Source organism: Lepidochelys olivacea, assembly GCF_965140295.1.
Source record: "Lepidochelys olivacea isolate rLepOli2 genome assembly, chromosome: 26".
Lineage (NCBI taxonomy): Eukaryota > Metazoa > Chordata > Testudines > Cheloniidae > Lepidochelys > Lepidochelys olivacea.
Window position 1 is genome coordinate 10400423 of NC_140436.1, and position 17629 is coordinate 10418051.

General features: G+C 44.2%; 1 protein-coding gene across 2 annotated transcripts in view; it reads right to left on the minus strand.

Annotated features, from left to right (window-relative positions):
- SLC23A2 (solute carrier family 23 member 2) overlaps window positions 1–17629 on the minus strand; it is a 117466-nt gene that overhangs the window by 89855 nt on the left and 9982 nt on the right. Inside the window, exons 1-2 of one of the 2 annotated variants that reach the window (XM_084615401.1) lie at window positions 14697–14716; window positions 13263–13329 (exon numbers count right to left, since the gene is read on the minus strand). The gene's annotated coding sequence lies outside the window, so the exon portion shown is untranslated. Of the gene's footprint in view, window positions 1–13262; window positions 13330–14696; window positions 14717–17629 lie in introns of those variants that run through there. The other variant, XM_084615402.1, reaches the window with a different exon arrangement.

Below are 17629 nucleotides of genomic sequence, written 5' to 3' on the forward strand. Positions count from 1 at the left end.
AAGTACTCCCTAGCTGCTGCAGTAACCCTAACACACCTACTTTCATCTGAAATTAAATATTCCCATCAATCTTCAAAGCATGGCCACAAGTCCATTTCAAATTTAGCATATTTTCTCAGTTTCTTTACAATAATTCAGTTGTTCGAGTAACGCCCCTTCTGATTTGGTGACTATACATTCCTTTTGGATTATTTCAAGGACGCTCTTCTAGGAATAGTCAGCAAACGTATGCTCATTTTTCTGTGAAGGAATTGTTAGGTTTCAAGTGCGGGGTACTCAAGTCTTTCAGTTACCCATTTTCCTCAATCCAGCTCTTACCTCACTGTAGAAGTTTCTAGCTAACTGCACACCCAGTACAGTGGATGCTGCAGAGTGTCGCCCCCCTGGACTACATGGCTCAACATCTCACAGTGGGCAACTGGGAGTGCTACATGTTAATGCAACCATGTTTGCCATCTACTACTGAGAGTGGTAGTTGCCATTGGGAAAAGAGTAGCAGCAGAGCAAAGGGAGAGACACATTTTCATAGATAAGGCCAAAAAGGACCACTGTGATCATCTAGCATGACTTACTGCATAATACAGGCCATAGTATTTCCCTGAATTAATTCCTGTTTGAACTACAGCCCATATTTTAGGGGCGGGAATCCAATCTTGATTTTACCATTTCCAGCGGTGGAGAAACCACCACAAACCTCGGAGACAACGAGGAGACAAAAAGTGTGTGGTGGAGGGAGATGAAAGGGGAGAAAAACAAAATTATTCCATCAAGAGAAAATCCTTCGTTAGAGATGAAGTACATCTAGAAAACTCTATTCTGAAATCAGGAAGAGTCAGAGGTGATAAGGGACGGTTGACTCAGATGACCTACAGAAAAGAAAAAAGCATAAAGAGCCTTTAAAGATCTAATACCCATGTTTCATCACTAGTGGGGCAAATTACGATTTTTATAAATAAAGGTCATCAATAGGTTTCTTTCACTATAAGGCAATACGCAATGTCATTCTAATGGATTCGGAGAGTCACAATATCCTAAAGTTAGCAGAATGCACTATTGCCTATTGTAGGGCCCCTCATTTTTGGTTTTTATTTTATTTAAAATTACCCAGGAAATTGTCAGTATTTATCACAACAACAAAAACATGTGAAAATCAGTGCAAAACATATTAATCATTTTTCTGGATAAATATCGGGGTTTTCTTTGGCGGACGGAAGCCCAGGAGATAAAGGTTTATATTAATCTTCAGTATATTAATGCTCTGATGAACAGAATTCAATGTGACAGGTTTCAGAGTAACAGCCCTGTTAGTCTGTATTCGCAAAAAGAAAAGGAGGACTTGTGGCACCTTAGAGACTAACCAATTTATTAGAGCATAAGCTTTCGTGAGCTACAGCTCACTTCCTCAGATGCATATCGTGGAAACTGCAGCAGGCTTTATATATACACAGAGAATATGAAACAATACCTATTCCCACCCCACTGTCCTGCTGGTAAGAGCTTATCTAAAGTGATTTCCAGCACAAATCCAGGTTTTCTCACCCTCCACCCCCCCACACAAATTCACTCTCCTGCTGGTGATAGCCCATCCAAAGTGACAACTCTTTACACAATGTGCATGACAATCAAGCTGGGCTATTTCCTGCATAAATCCAGGTTCTCACATCCCCCCCACCCCCATACACACACAAACGCCACTAGCCGTCACCTTCAGCCCCCAACTAAAACCCCTCCAACGCATTATTAAGGATCTACAACCTATCCTAAAGGATGACCCAACACTCTCACAAATCTTGGGAGACAGGCCAGTCCTTGCCTACAGACAGCCCCGCAACCTGAAGCAAATACTCACCAACAACCACATACCACACAACAGAACCACTAACCCAGGAACTTATCCTTGCAACAAAGCCCGTTGCCAACTGTGCCCACATATCTATTCAGGGGACACCATCACAGGGCCTAATAACATCAGCCACACTATCAGAGGCTCGTTCACCTGCACATCCACCAACGTGATATATGCCATCATGTGCCAGCAATGCCCCTCTGCCATGTACATTGGTCAAACTGGACAGTCTCTACGTAAAAGAATAAATGGACACAAATCAGATGTCAAGAATTATAACATTCATAAACCAGTCGGAGAACACTTCAATCTCTCTGGTCACGCGATCACAGACATGAAGGTCGCTATCTTAAAACAAAAAAACTTCAAATCCAGACTCCAGCGAGAAACTGCTGAATTGGAATTCATTTGCAAATTGGATACTATTAATTTAGGCTTAAATAGAGACTTGGAGTGGCTAAGTCATTATGCAAGGTAGCCTGTTTCCTCTTGTTTTTTCCTACCCCCCCCCCCCCCCAGATGTTCTGGTTTAACTTGGATTTTAACTTGAAGAGTGGTCAGTTTGGATGAGCTATTACCAGCAGGAGAGTGAGTTTGTGTGTGTATGGGGGTGGGGGGGATGTGAGAACCTGGATTTATGCAGGAAATAGCCCAGCTTGATTGTCATGCACATTGTGTAAAGAGTTGTCACTTTGGATGGGCTATCACCAGCAGGAGAGTGAATTTGTGTGGGGGGGTGGAGGGTGAGAAAACCTGGATTTGTGCTGGAAATCACTTTAGATAAGCTATTACCAGCAGGACAGTGGGGTGGGAATAGGTATTGTTTCATATTCTCTGTGTATATATAAAGCCTGCTGCAGTTTCCACAATATGCATCTGAGGAAGTGAGCTGTAGCTCACGAAAGCTTATGCTCTAATAAATTGGTTAGTCTCTAAGGTGCCACAAGTCCTCCTTTTCTTTTTGAGAATTCAATGTGGTTTGCTGTAGAACTAAAACAGAACTCAAAACACAGTTTCTCCTTTGAGTTTAGGAAAACAATCTCTCTCTAAACCCCAAATAAAACTTTTCATTTGAATAAGCAGTTTACTGTTGTAGCCTTGGTACTATTAGCCTATAACTATTTACATTTAATAATTGGGCCACACCATTTGCAGCACACACTCAACTTCATCCTTTTCTCCTCTTTTTTTTTAAAGCTTTCAAATAATTCCTTGTGTTCGGAAACATATTATGATACAGATTTTCATTTTCTTCCCATTTTAATGCACTAAATCTTTAAACTGTTCTCTGCTAATGGCCTGAATGGGTACATGGTGGGCATGAGATTCATCAGTACATTCAGATGCACCGGCACTTCAGAGCTTGCATGCGTGCCTGTTTGTTTATTGTGTGTATCTTGTAGACCAACACACAGCCTTAGTTCCAAAGGCCTCTTTGCATATACATGCAGACTAATGTATTATTCTAATACATATCACATGCAATGTGTTGTATTTTCCTCATAAAATAAGTTATTTTTATATATTTGAACGATACAAACGTAGGGAGAAAATCAGAAAGAAAAAAAAAAGATATTTTGTAAAACCAGAGTTTTTTTGGTAAAAAATCGGTTTAAACCGAAAACAAAGGGGCTTACCAGACTAGTCCAGTGGTGAAGAGGAGTGATAGCGGAGGAGGAGGAAGGGTGTGCTAGGGGATGAATGGGCTAGTGAGAACGTAGGTACCCCAGCTCCCATACAAGTGCCTTTGATAAAGGAGTTTGTCCATAGCCACCTCAAGGAGGCAGCAACTTTTGGACATATCCTTTAACTCAGGTAGTTTTTTTAAATAGACCTGAATTGAATTTTCCTCTCCTTCAACAGCTAAAACCAACATGTTTTCCAGCCTAGTTCTTTTTTTCTTCGTTTGACATTTAAAAGGATAAAGGCAACTTGCTCGGGCACAAACTACAGAAGGGACAAGACTGAACACTGCAGATCCCAATGTGAGAGGACCCTCCAGGCTGAAGAGCAATTGCCCCAAACAATCTACTGGGATCTCTTAGTAAGCTTAGTATAAATTACTGCATTTTTTGTGCATCAGCCTTTGCTTATGTTTTTTATGCTTGCACAACTCTGAGAAATATTTACTCTCCTCGGTTTATAAACATTTTATTCACAGATACTGGCGTAAACAAGGTTGCATTGCTTATCTCCTGTTTGGTGTTGCCACTGACTTCAAGACGAGAAAGTGTTGATGGAATCAACACAGGCATCCATGGGTTAACAAAAGTACATAAGAACATTTAAGTTTTGCTGGTAAGGTTATAAGCACGCGCTCACTTAGAAAGAGCTGTGGAGTAGCTTGTAGCTAAGGGTAACAATAGGCTCTGAAGAGGAAAAAGTGCAGAGGAGGCCTGCCTTGCTGGGGAACTCAGTGTAGACAGGGAACTGTGCAGCCTGGAAAAACCCAAGTCGGGAGGGTCTCCGTGCAACAGAGGTGGCAGTTCAGGAGCTGGGAACCTACAGTGGATGGTCTTGCTGAGTCATGGAAGGGGTATACAGGCACAGTTGCCTTCAACTGTGACATCTACTACAAGCAATTACGGGGAAGGACCAGGATCTGAAAAAATTCTGAGAGGGAATCAATTCACAAAGATTTAACAGCCATCAGCAGTACTGAGGATAAGAGTTTCTATTTCAAAAGGGCTTAGATTTTAAGAGCACATGGCAAGTCCAGTGAAATTAGTGGCATAAATTCCATTCCCCTAATGCTATCCATTCAATACTCGCTGTTCTGTCTGCAAGAATGAGCACGCATTACAGACGGCACCTACCAGCAATCTACCAAAACAAATTGATGTACTGGGCCAGTGACACAGAGCCGAGGCAAGTCTCACAGCTGCCCACAGGAACACTGAAGGTCTCAGAGAGTTCTACCAGAATGCATACTAACACTGGAAATGCCACATGTTTATTAAGGGCTTTTAAAATCTAACCCCTCTTTTCCAAGAGGTGGTGACAACAACCATAAATTGCACTGGCATGTTTTTCAAATGATCACACAGGCCTGTTTTAAAAAAGATGTCCAAGTGGAAACAGTTTGCCGTCCAGCACTAGCCGATGACTTGCAAAAAACCTACCAAACTGTTCGTCTGTTTGTGCGTTTTACTCCAGCGACAGTTCTTGCATGGAGTTTCTGAAAGCAAGATTAGACTCTGAAAACAAACAGTATTAAAAAGCTAAAATTAACATGCTAATTTCAAACTGTCTCAGTTGCAGAGAAAGGAGGATGGTTATGTTGGAAGATGACTTTTTAAATGCAAATGTTTGCAACCACAAGAAAAGCAGTTATACGACAAGGAAAGTCTCAAAAAAACATTAATAGAACAGAACAAGAAACATGATTTACCCAAGTTGTGTTAGTTTTCCTACTGGTGACGAATCAGGAGGACAAACCCAGTGATTTACGATCAATAATTGGACATGGAGTTTCTTAACTGTTTTTTAGGGGCTAGATCTGCAAAGGAGACAGAGCATTTTAACACCTAACTTTTAGGTGCCCTACTGCCTAGTGAGATTTATAACCCTGAGTTAAGTGCCCAGGCTTCCTATACAATGCATAGGGGAAGTCCGGCACCTAAGAATGGAGCCACAAATACCACCGGGCTGAACAGGAAGTTTCCTGATGTAGACAGTAGGAAATGCCCTAAGACCTGCCCCTCAAAAGGACTTAGATGCCTACGTTTGGAAGTCAGAGCCATGAACCCTCTCCTGAAGTTAGATGTCTAAGCCCCTTCTCACAAAAGAGTTGGTACTATCTTTATAACCTTTCGCCCAGTGTTTAGGGTACTCAATCAGGATGTGGAAAACCCATGTTTAGTTCCATTCTCTGCCCGATTGTGAAGCAGGGACTTTTGAACTTGGATCTCCTCACTCTCAAGAAATGCTGTAACCACTGGGCAATGGGTGTGTGCTGGGCCAATCTCAGGCTCTCCTGTTGAAACTGTTCCTCCATGTATAAATAATTAAATATGCATTGGCGCACAGGGACTGGAACCTGGATCTCCCTTCTCCTCCGTGAGCGTGCTAACCACTGGGCTAAAGGTTACTGGGGGGTTGGGGGAACGCAACACCATCTTTTCCTCATGTTGTTTTGTGCAGCACCCATTCTGGTAGGCAGTTTCTGACGCCACCTAGTAGATCGAGCCCCGCAGGTGAGATAGGCAAGGCAATGCCTAGTTTGAGGATCTTAGCCGTGAGCTAGGTGCCCAGATACCTAGACAGAGGCAGCTGTGTGCTGGCCCAGCTTCAGATTTAGGCACCATGGGACTTTAGGAACCTACAGAGATAGATGGCAGCTGACTGAGGGATTAAGGTGGCTAAAATGGCAGTTAGGCATCTAAATCCCTTTATAGGTCTAGCCCCAGATGGTTTCTCATTCCAGAACAAAACATTAACTCCTATCAATCATGCTTTCTAAATTATCTGAGCACTCCTCACTCTCTTCCCCATACACGGAAGGATTTATGTAATCTTGCACTTTATTTCGTCATATTATGGCAACTATCTAATAGTTTATCACTTTCACAACAGAACAAGTTTGAAACGATTGTTTACACAGACTGGCACATGTTCAACCAGTCCTGCTCATTATTCCCCTTGCTATCGTTTCAGATATGTTTAGATAAAAGATATTATTCAATCATCCAGCTTCACCTCCTCACCATTCTATGCTTGTGAAGCCAGTTTGCGGCCTTGGAAATTAACGCGACGTTTCAAATTTAGCATTGCTACTTCACTGGAGGAACAAATAGGAAGAGGAGATGGGCAATAACGAGACCTTGCTTAAACACAACTGATATTTAGTCTATGTGGCAACTAAAATGATTAACATGGGTACAGCAAGGTGTGATTTACCACAATGGGTTTGAAATTTTTCCTCAGTAGAGAAGTCTTTAAGAAAGAAAAGATTTACAACACATTTAAGTCCAACATGTACCGAGAATTTATATTTAAACAACTTTTTATCAATTCTTCTCCAACCGATGTAAATGAGAAGGTAATAGAAATGAAATATTTCCATTTCTATGCTGGTCATTAAGGAATGTCACAAAGGAAAAGTAGAATAGTTCAACAGTGGTTCAAACAGCTACAAGGATATTTTTACCATCTGCAGGAAAACCCTGAAACAAAGTTTATTCTTACAACAAGACTAGCCTTTTAAGACTACCTTATTTTAGGCCATGTATTTAAATTGGTTAAATTAATACATTTTCTGTCTTTTTTAACCTTTTGACAGGCTAGCAATTTATTCTTTTACCATGTATTAAAGTTAAAAGGCTTTTATGATGTTTCTGTACATAAATTTGGTTTGGCATGTTTTAGTAACTAGAGTTAAGTGTTAACCTCACTTAATTGGCATTACTTAATGTCCGTATGCCTTGAACCTTTTCTTAAAAGCACTAACTCTTTCACTGTTATTTACTATTTGGAGTAATACCCCTTTCTTATATATTCTCCCTTCAACAGACACAATTTCCTATTTGAATAATTAAGGCAAGACAAGATGAATGTAGATATCCACTTTTTAAAGATACCCACACACAGTGATGTCTCCACAACCAATCTATTACCTGCCATTCAACAAGGCATTGGCTGTCACAACAGCTTACAGAATAAAAATGGTAATTATACTTTTATACTTAATATACCGGATGCATTGTTCTAAGGACAAAGACTGAGCATATTCAGAAAGTACTGAATGGACTATGAAAGCATTCATTAACTGGTGTGTAGAAGTTGAGCTAACATATGTCCAAAAGATCTTGCTAAAAATAGCAAAGGTCCAAGGATTCAGACAATTCCATGGTCTTAAGCTCATCTAATGCTAGGAAACAAACCCACTGCTGATGATCATCAATAAGTTCCTCTGAAAGTATGTTTAAAATTGTTTAATTGCTAGTATCGCTTGGTTTAACTGAGTCCCAGGCTTGGTCAACGCTTAAAATTTACATTGGCATTATTTTACATCTGCTAGAAGTATGAGCTAATGGCTGGAAGCTGAAGCTAGACAAATTCTGACTGGAAATAAGGTGTCAATTTTGAACAGAGGGTAATTAACCACTGGAACAATTTACCAAGGTCGTGGTGGATTCTCCATCTCTGGCAATTTTTAAATCAAGATTGGATGTTTTTCCAAAAGATATACTCTAGGAATTATTTTGGGGAAGTCCTCTCACCTGTGTTATATTAGGTCAGACTAAATGGTCACAATGGTCGGTTCTGGCCTTGGAATCCAGGAATAGGTAAATATGGTTCGGAGAAGTGGTATTTACTTTTATCTGCCTATGCGGCATCGACATGAAGGGGCTACGTCAGTGTAGCTAGGCTGACATAACCACACTGACATGAGCTCTGTAACCGAGATACGGCCTCAATAATGCTTTTGGTAATGGTGCTGAAAATTGTTTTGTCCTACCATGCTTTGTCCTTTCCAACTAAACCATTGTCAGAATAGATTCAGAGGGTATGACTACCCTGCTATTAAAAAAATCCACGGCTGGCCCGGGCCAGCAGACTCGGATTCACGAGACTTGGGTTAACGCGCTGTTTAACTGTGGTGTCGACATATGGGCTGCAGCTGGACCCTGCGAGGTGGAATGGTCCTAGAGCCCAGGCCCCAGCTCAAAGGTCTAAACAGCAATTAACAGCGTCTTCGTCCGAGCCAGCCACAGATGTCTAATTGCAGTGCAGACATACCCAGAGGGACCCACTGCCGAAACCTGTTGCCAGTGACTGGAGTGTTTCCTGGAGCAGAAGAGGCCTCATAGAGAAATATTCTCTGTCAAGACTATCAGCTACCAACTCAAGAGATCATGCTGACTCTCCCCCATCTCCTCCCTTAGTGATCTATACCATCAAAACTGGGATGGATTTTACAAACAAGACCATGGAAATATGCCAGTATGTTGGAAATACCATGACCCAGGTTTTGCAGAGGAACACTAGTATGTTGCTTCTATATTGCCTTTCATCCAAGGATTTGCGATCAAAGTCAGCTGACACAGCTGTGAGAAGATTACTACTGAGCATCTAGGAGCTCTAATCATGAACTAGGACCCCATTTTGCTAGGTACTCGGCTACACCAAGTCAAGGTCTTCATTACCGGACAAGTTTTCCGGCTCTTGATTTTAAAAAAAATGCAAATTGGGATAGCTAGATCAAATAAATAGCCCAAGACATTTGTGACTGGTTCCACAACACCACACAAACGTCAAAAGACTTGTAAAAAACAAAATACGTGTCTCCACCTGCGAGTGTTAAATTTTTTAAACGTATAAAATTCCATGAGTAAACTGGAGTAAGTACAATAATAATACGAACATATCCGGGGTAAATATCAGGTTCGTAAAACCACCGTCCGGTAGCCTGAAATGTATAATACTACCAGCATGACCATATAGTACTTTATAAACAATTATCTTCACACTAATACTGTGCCATAGATAAACACTGTCCCCATTTAAAGATGTGGCAAGGGGCACAGAAATTGTGACTAACTCACCCTCACACATCTTAAGAGCTTGATCCAACTGCCATTGAAGTCAATAGGAGTCTCTCAATGACTGTAGTGAGAGCTAGACCAAGCTGCTAGTCCATGCCATTAGCGGCTCATGGTTGATCCCAACATGTTCTTAGAAAGAAGCGATCCTGTCCAAACTCAGGGCAAAGCGGTGCTCTATACCATATCAGTTACAACACTTCAAAAGATGATGCCTTTACCTGAAATGCACATGGCTTCAGAGATAGTATTAAGATTCATGAGCTCCCAGTCTTGCATTTACCCTACTAGATCACAATGCCGCTCTGGTTAAACTGTTGACCTGTACTTAATTCTGCCTGTATTTCAGCCATCCAGAACATCTAACCTAAGTGAGAAGGAAAAGTGAGGACCTGCTTCAGTTTCCTTGTAAATATCACCAAGCAGCAGAAGTAATGGAGTATTTGCCCAGCCTGCTTCCTTATGAATTCCTCCTTCAGTTCTCCTTCATGCACTTCTCACAACTTGCCTGCCAAAAATAACTCATTCTGGCTTCAGAAAAAAATTAGCCACAACCTTATTGTCTCATCAAATAACCAGGATTCCCTTGGTCTAAAAGACATTACAAGAGACTAGTCATCAAATGGTCTGGGAACTGTAGGCAGAGCTTGGGTACTGTATCAGAAACTGTGTCCCATCCCACCATCTGAAATGGTTGGCATGTTGCCTTTGTTAAGGAGGACAGAAGCTGATACTGGAATCTCCATACAAAGGACCAGTTTCTCAGTTTTGGCCTCATTTATCCTTTGTAACTCAACACAATAGGGATTCCAAGTCTCAGATAACACAAAGCAGGCATCCCTTCCCACAAGAAAGGTAAAAGCCACAGCCTGTTCAAATCATACCACAATGCAGTCAGCTCAACTGGTATTTGACTTCATGGCATTTTAATTTTATTTAACGTTTGCCAGAGAAACAAGAATGTTGCTATTTTTGTAATGCAGCATTTTATTCCGAATTACAAGCTGCTAATAACTTCATAGAATGACAAGTGACAAAGCCATGACAAGCTATCAAGGTTGTGGGTTTGGTGCTTTTTTTTTGGAAAGCATTTATATGCTCATGAATATTTTAAGATTATTTTTTTAAAAACTTACATTCAATCAGCACCACAAAATAGGAAAACTTTGAAATGTACACTTAAAAGCACAGTATAGTATTCTAATTGATAATGCTAAACTAGTGACACCAAAAAGACCACCAAGAAACAATGATAGTTCAGTAACCAAATAAGAGCCACGATCACAGCTGTGTCTCAAAAGTGGGTTCAGTATACATCTATAGTACTCTACAAGTGTAACTTCAGGCCACACCTACTTGACCCAAAGCTCCTTTCAAAGATTTCCCACCATGGCTAATACCAGTTCAGCTCCACTGTCCTTAGCAATGTTGACAGCCCTGGGGTAGACAGGCCACCAGCATATTAATGGCCACATCATCTACCTCCGCGCCAGCGGACATAGGGCTTCAAATAGCAGCAGCAACCTGTTTACGCTAGGGTACCTGCGTGTGCACAAAGCCTGAAGTTCTCTCTCCCCACTCCAACCTACTTTTAAATTTTACAGCTGATCACAGCAAGAACAAGCATCCTGATAAAAGCTGAAACCACACTGAAAATATAAAAGAGAAGGAAACCTTGACCCGCTAAGATTGTGCCTCTCGAATCTAATGAGATATCAGGGGATAACAAGCAAGCCAGAGTAGCCACAATGAAAATGTGCACGGGCATTTTAAAGTACTAATGGGGCTCAAGCTACCTAAATGCATGTAGGCATAAGAATCTATTACTTGTACTCAGAAATTAGATATGGAAGAGACCTGTTAAGTCACCTTGCTCATTCACCGGACAATACAGAATTGCTCTCTTCAATACATTCTCAAAATGTTTTATCCAGTCCACTTAAAATGACTTATGCAATAAGGTAGCTGACTTACAAATATATGCAGCTAATCAATTTCACAGATGCCTAGAACATTCCAAGCCAGCCCTATGTGTAGTGTTAGATTTAAAACACCGGGGGAAAGAGAGGGAAATCAACCAACTTTTCCTTCAGTATTTATACCCATTTGACTCTGTATACTTTGAGCCATTTTATTCTAAAAACAAACACTGTTAATGTTAGCAGGTTACTAAAATCAGACCTCAATCCCCTTAATCACAAGGCAGATAACAAGCAAACATTCCTTTACATCTAACCTATGATTAGTAATTGCACTCAAGAAACGCTATTTCAGCCATTATTTTTAACCAACATAGAACCTAAAAGTCTAAAACAAGAATACAATTAAATGTCCTATTGCTGCTTACACCTTTTCAAATGCAATTCTAACAGAATTACTCTTCCTCTGTGCCCTTTTAAAACCCTGGAATCATTCAGAGAGCTCATTTTCTCCAGCACTTCGATGTCACAAGCATTGGATCAAAACACCACTTGTACAGAAGGGGAAGGATATAATGTCCTCTGCCACAAACAAGATCAGAACAGGATCATCATGGTTGTACCCAACATCACCTGTATACTGAAGGGCACATGATGCATGTCCTCAGCACGAACAGAATTGCTTTGTGTTTAAATTGTCTCAAACTTAATATTAACATGATTTTGAGAACGGATAGCCATGTGCCTTCCTGCCTGAAGTAGAGAGGTTAAGAACCTCTGGAATCTCCCCATTATTAAAGGGCAAAGGGCTGGGCTTCACTCCCTCCTGAGTCAGTTAGCACAGCTCTCTTAGCATCAGACACATGGATTGGAAGGCCCTGAAGTATGGCAGTAAAAGCACTTCAGTGGAGTCCAAGACAGAGGGAAGGGTAGCTAGTTTAGCAGAGAAACAAGAAGCTGAGAGGATCTAGGGAGAAGCCCGAAAAAGGGAAGCTGTGTTAAACTCAAACTGCAAGAAAGCAGCGCAAGGGGGCTTGGAGATATGAAGTGGCAAAGGGAAATGGCAGCCTGCCTGAAGGAGCAGACCTAGCTACTTTACACAGGGTCCCCAGGCAGAGCAGAGGGTGGGCCTGGGTTCCCTCACCAGCCACTGAGGCATGCAAGCTCAAAGGCAGGAATACTGAGCTCAAAGGCAGGCTCAGGAATAGCCCAAGATGGGGAGCAAAAGGCTCTCTTGTATTGGGGGGGGGGGGGGGGGTTGTGAACTTTCTGTTGGACCCTTCTGGTACCACTCTAGGGGACTGAACTTTGTAACTTGGCTGAAGGGCCGAGCCACAGAAGACCCATTGAGAGATGGGCTGCCTGAAAATGGTGCCAGAGACAAGGACCACTCACAGCACTGCACCCTGCCACAACTGGGCGCTTCAGGTGGTGAGTCCACTATGTTACAGTGCAATTACAATACAAACCTAGAAGTTCAAAAAAAAGTGAGATTTCAAAATCCTGATCTCTCTTCCAAGGTGTGTGTTTGTTTTTTTAAACAAACATGGCTGAGAGTTGTCAATTTGAATTCACTTCTTCATAGTAAGTGATGAATTTGTTTTTATATACTTGTTTTATATGTAGAGGTCAAGATAAGTGCTTAATAAACTACAATATTTGAAACAGTCCTTACGTAGAGGAAGACCTAAAAGTCTAAACTTCATTTTTTGCCTCGTGTAATCTGAAAATAGCTCACCACCACCAGACTTTTTTCCACCTTCCAGACTACAGTTACCATCAGTACACTACTAATCACTCGAAAATACGGTTTCTAATAGAAACATGCTCCACAATAAAGATAGCAGTATTACGGGTTGGACGAGAAAGGGATAAGTGAAAGCTTACAAGCAAAACATTTTAATGCAACAGAGCACAGCAAACAGATTTTGTTTTCAATTATTTTATTCCTACCTTCCACTACAGCATGATGCACATCCCCTTACATAACCCGACTGTCAGTCTCCTCTTCCTGCAGATTCTAAGCAAAAATAAAACATGTTTTAATTACTGGCATACTGTTTCATAAGTGTTCGCTCTTCATAAATATAGTTAGGTGAGTGGTGGACGGTAGTAACTGTTTCAGATACGTATGGACATAAAACAAGGCAATTCTTCCGGCTAACTACCCACATCTCCCCAATCAGTTCCAACACATCTCTCAGTCACATTACATTCTGGTTTGTTCTGCACCCTCAATTTAATTTACATGAGGGACCCTAGAATACCTAAGACTGTCTTGAACATTCTTCTCCATAGCGCCTCAAGCTTGAAAACAAAATGCATGAGAAAAACGTGTTTGAAAGAAAAGTCATCCTTAAAAAATGGCTCCCCAGTCAAAGTGTCTCTAAGGCCTTGGCTACAGAAATAGTAGTAAGAATCTTGTCTACATGATGGAAATTGATCAGAATAGCTTTTGCAGAATTAACTATTCCATAGTATCTCCTTGTGTAGACACTTCTGGAATAAAAGTCCAGAATAATAAAGTGACTTTTATTCTAAAACAGAATGTCCACACAGGGAGCTATTCTGGAACAGTAATCCAAGTCAATTTCCCCTGAGCAGATAAGCCCTAAAAAAAAGTTAATACAGTCTCATATTAGATCATTATGGCAGGTTATCCACTATTTGTTGAGGAATCCATTAAAAAAAGTTTTACCAGTTTAATTTAAACCCCTTCCCAAGTGACAAACTAAACCAAAGAAAGTTATTCTTTATACCAGAGTAATAGCCTCCACAGGGAGGGGAGGTTTCTACCGCTATGTCAATTACTGGTTTAGACTGGCAGGGGACTGGAGAGGGACACCAAAATTTCCCATGTAGGCAAAGCCAAGGAGAAAGTGACCAGCTGACTTGTTCTAATTATAACCCTTTGACATGGAAAACAAGACATTAATAAATTGAAACCCTACAATCAGCAGGATCTCTAGCTGTTGTTCTTGTCTACCCAATCTTTCGATCGCTGGAGGGTGGGGGGCACATTTTTAGCATTTTCTGTTTGGGGAAAAAAATATTAATTGCTGCTGCCCTGACTAAGCTACACATGCAGAAAAATGTCTCTTTCCGAACAACACTGAAAGCGAAGCTCTGACCTTCATTCTTCCCTTTGAATTCAATTGTACGTTAACTTCAAAACAGGAGTGGGGGTATTTCAATGCTAATGCTATTAAGACAGACAACAAGAAAAACACTCAAGGCGGCACATATTAAAAATATCTATATTCTCCCACCCCTGTCTCAGGAAGGAGTCTTTTCTTGCTGCTCCTTCACCATGTCATACTACTTCTTAGAAAACTGTAGGGGTTGCTATCACGTTTGGTATGTTTCCCTCTTGCTTCCCAAACTCACCTTTGGATCAATAGTAAATGCAAGATGAGGACATGGTTCTTTACTGCAAACAAAAAGCAGTGAGCTGCTGCCCAAGTCGCTGCTGGAGAGACTGGTAGTCACAAACCCTGTACCTTTCCCCTAGGGCTTAGACAATACTCTTGTAACTCCCACTAAAAACACACATGGGGGGGGGGGGTATTCTCTCCTTACACATTAGTTAACACATGGTAAAATCCTAATGAACACAGGACAGTTTGTAGGGTTTTTTCCTCCACATGTTAGCAGGCTGAGGCAAACTTCAGGGCAGAGCCTAGGGTTCATCTCAACCTGTTAACTCATGTTAAGACCATGTGTGCCAAAAGTGAAAAGGGAAGAACTGCATCTGATCATTAATTACTTTGTTTCACACTAACCTAGGGACTTCCCCTTTCTGCCAGAACCTGCTTGCAAGGTTTGTGATTCCACCTGATGATCACTTTAGATAAGCTATTACCAGCAGGACAGTGGGGTTGGAGGAGGTATTGTTTCATATTCTCTGTGTATATATAAAGTCTGCTGCAGTTTCCACGGTATGCATCCGATGAAGTGAGCTGTAGCTCACGAAAGCTTATGCTCAAATAAATTGGTTAGTGTCTAAGGTGCCACAAGTACTCCTTTTCTTTTTGCGAATACAGACTAACACCGCTGTTACTCTGAAACCCTTCAGGCTGTTAACTTCTGGTGCCTAAAAAACCACCCTCAAAAGCAGATCCAAGGCTGTGTTAAGAGTTTATCTTCTCTGACTAGGCTACAATAATGGATTGTTTCAAAATGAAAGGGTGGGAATAAAAGTGAATCCTTCTTTTTCTGTCTCTGTATTTCATCTTTTATAGAAAAAATAATCACATATACACAGAAAGCTATGTTACTTGCATACACAATGCTGGGCATCAACTGCTCTACTTAGTTTTTAGGAAGTGAAATGTAACCGCAAGCTAGGGCCAAGCTTTGATGGTGGAATTTGATTGTGTCTGTGTCACTCATTTCCAATACAAATATTTTAAGATAAAGCAAATGCATACACAAGACACACATGGGAGGGAATGTGAGGAACATGGGGCTCACAGGTAAAAGCCACAAAACAAATGTATCCTTTTAGTTGTTCCAAATAAACGCACAAGCATATCACGAGAGAAGGATCAGTCAAGGGGGCGTGGGGGGAACCAGCCCACCCCTTCAAAGCCATGCGAGAATTAACCTGAATTCTTCACTGGTTTACAAGCTTACCCCCTACCACCCACTTAGATCCTCATCTTTATTTGCAACCAAGTGGAAGAGGAAAAAACAAACATGCCACATAAAAAAACCCAAAACCCTTTTAGGCCCTTTTTTCCCCCTTCTTTTGCAAAATATAGGGATCCTCTTCCCATGCATCTACTGCCATACCCGCACTCTAGACAGCCAGTATGACAGCCCAGGCCATGCTATTCCTGATGCAATTAGCTGGCTCTGCCCTCCTGGTACAGGCTAGGGAAGGGAAGCTGCAGCTAAACATGCCAAATGGGGACCCCTGGCTCCCAGACAGAACATGGAGGAGTTATCACCTTGCAGGAGGATGGATGAGAGATGACACTGAGCAAGAGGGGGGGTAGGGGGTTATACCAGACCTGAAGAGCAGGTCACCCCCCCACCCCAAACACACACAGCAAGAGGGGGCAGGAGGATGATGCTGAAAGCAGGGAGAGGGTGGCAATGGGATGGAGAATAGGGATCAGATGCGGGGGGGGGGGGGATTATCCCCAGGCAGAGGATTAATACAAAGCGGGGGATAGGGGAGAAGGAAGGTGGGTCAATATCACACAAGATGGAGCAGGACGTTAGCAGGGGAGGGGCCATTGCCAAGCAGCCGGGTGGGTGGAGGGGGCATTGCTAAGGATGGGAGGGACGGGACACAGTGCCAGGCAGGCAGGGGGGATTGCTAGGGGGCGGGGGGCAGTGCCAGGCGATGACATTGCTGGGGGTGGGGGGGAGGGCAGTGCCAGGGGGGGCAGTGCCAGGCGACAGCACTGCTGGGGGCGGGGGGGGGGGAGGGCAGTGCCGGGGGGGGGCAGTGCCAGGCGACAGCACTGCTGGGGGCGGGGGGGGGGAGGGCAGTGCCCGGGGGGGCAGTGCCAGGCGACAGCACTGCTGGGGGCAGGGGGGAGGGCAGTGCCGGGGGGGGGCAGTGCCGGCGGCGGGGGGGGGGGAGCAGTGCCGGGGAGGGCAGTGCCGGCGGCGGGGGGGGGGGAGCAGTGCCGGGGGGGGGCAGTGCCGGCGGCGGGGGGGGGGGAGCAGTGCCGGGGGGGGGCAGTGCCGGCGGCGGGGGGGGGGGAGCAGTGCCGGGGGGGGGCAGTGCCGGCGGCGGGGGGGGGGGAGCAGTGCCGGGGGGGGCAGTGCCGGCGGCGGGGGGGGGGAGCAGTGCCGGGGGGGGGCAGTGCCGGCGGCGGGGGGGGGGAGCAGTGCCGGGGGGGGGCAGTGCCGGCGGCGGGGGGGGGGGAGCAGTGCCGGGGGGGGCAGTGCCGGCGGCGGGGGGGGGGGAGCAGTGCCGGGGGGGGCAGTGCCGGCGGCGGGGGGGGGGAGCAGTGCCGGGGGGGGCAGTGCCGGCGGCGGGGGGGGGGGAGCAGTGCCGGGGGGGGCAGTGCCGGCGGCGGGGGGGGGGGAGCAGTGCCGGGGGGGGCAGTGCCGGCGGCGGGGGGGGGGGAGCAGTGCCGGGGGGGGCAGTGCCGGCGGCGGGGGGGGGGAGCAGTGCCGGGGGGGGCAGTGCCGGCGGCGGGGGGGGGGAGCAGTGCCGGGGGGGGCAGTGCCGGCGGCGGGGGGGGGGAGCAGTGCCGGGGGGGGCAGTGCCGGCGGCGGGGGGGGGAGCAGTGCCGGGGGGGGCAGTGCCGGCGGCGGGGGGGGGGGAGCAGTGCCGGGGGGGGCAGTGCCGGCGGCGG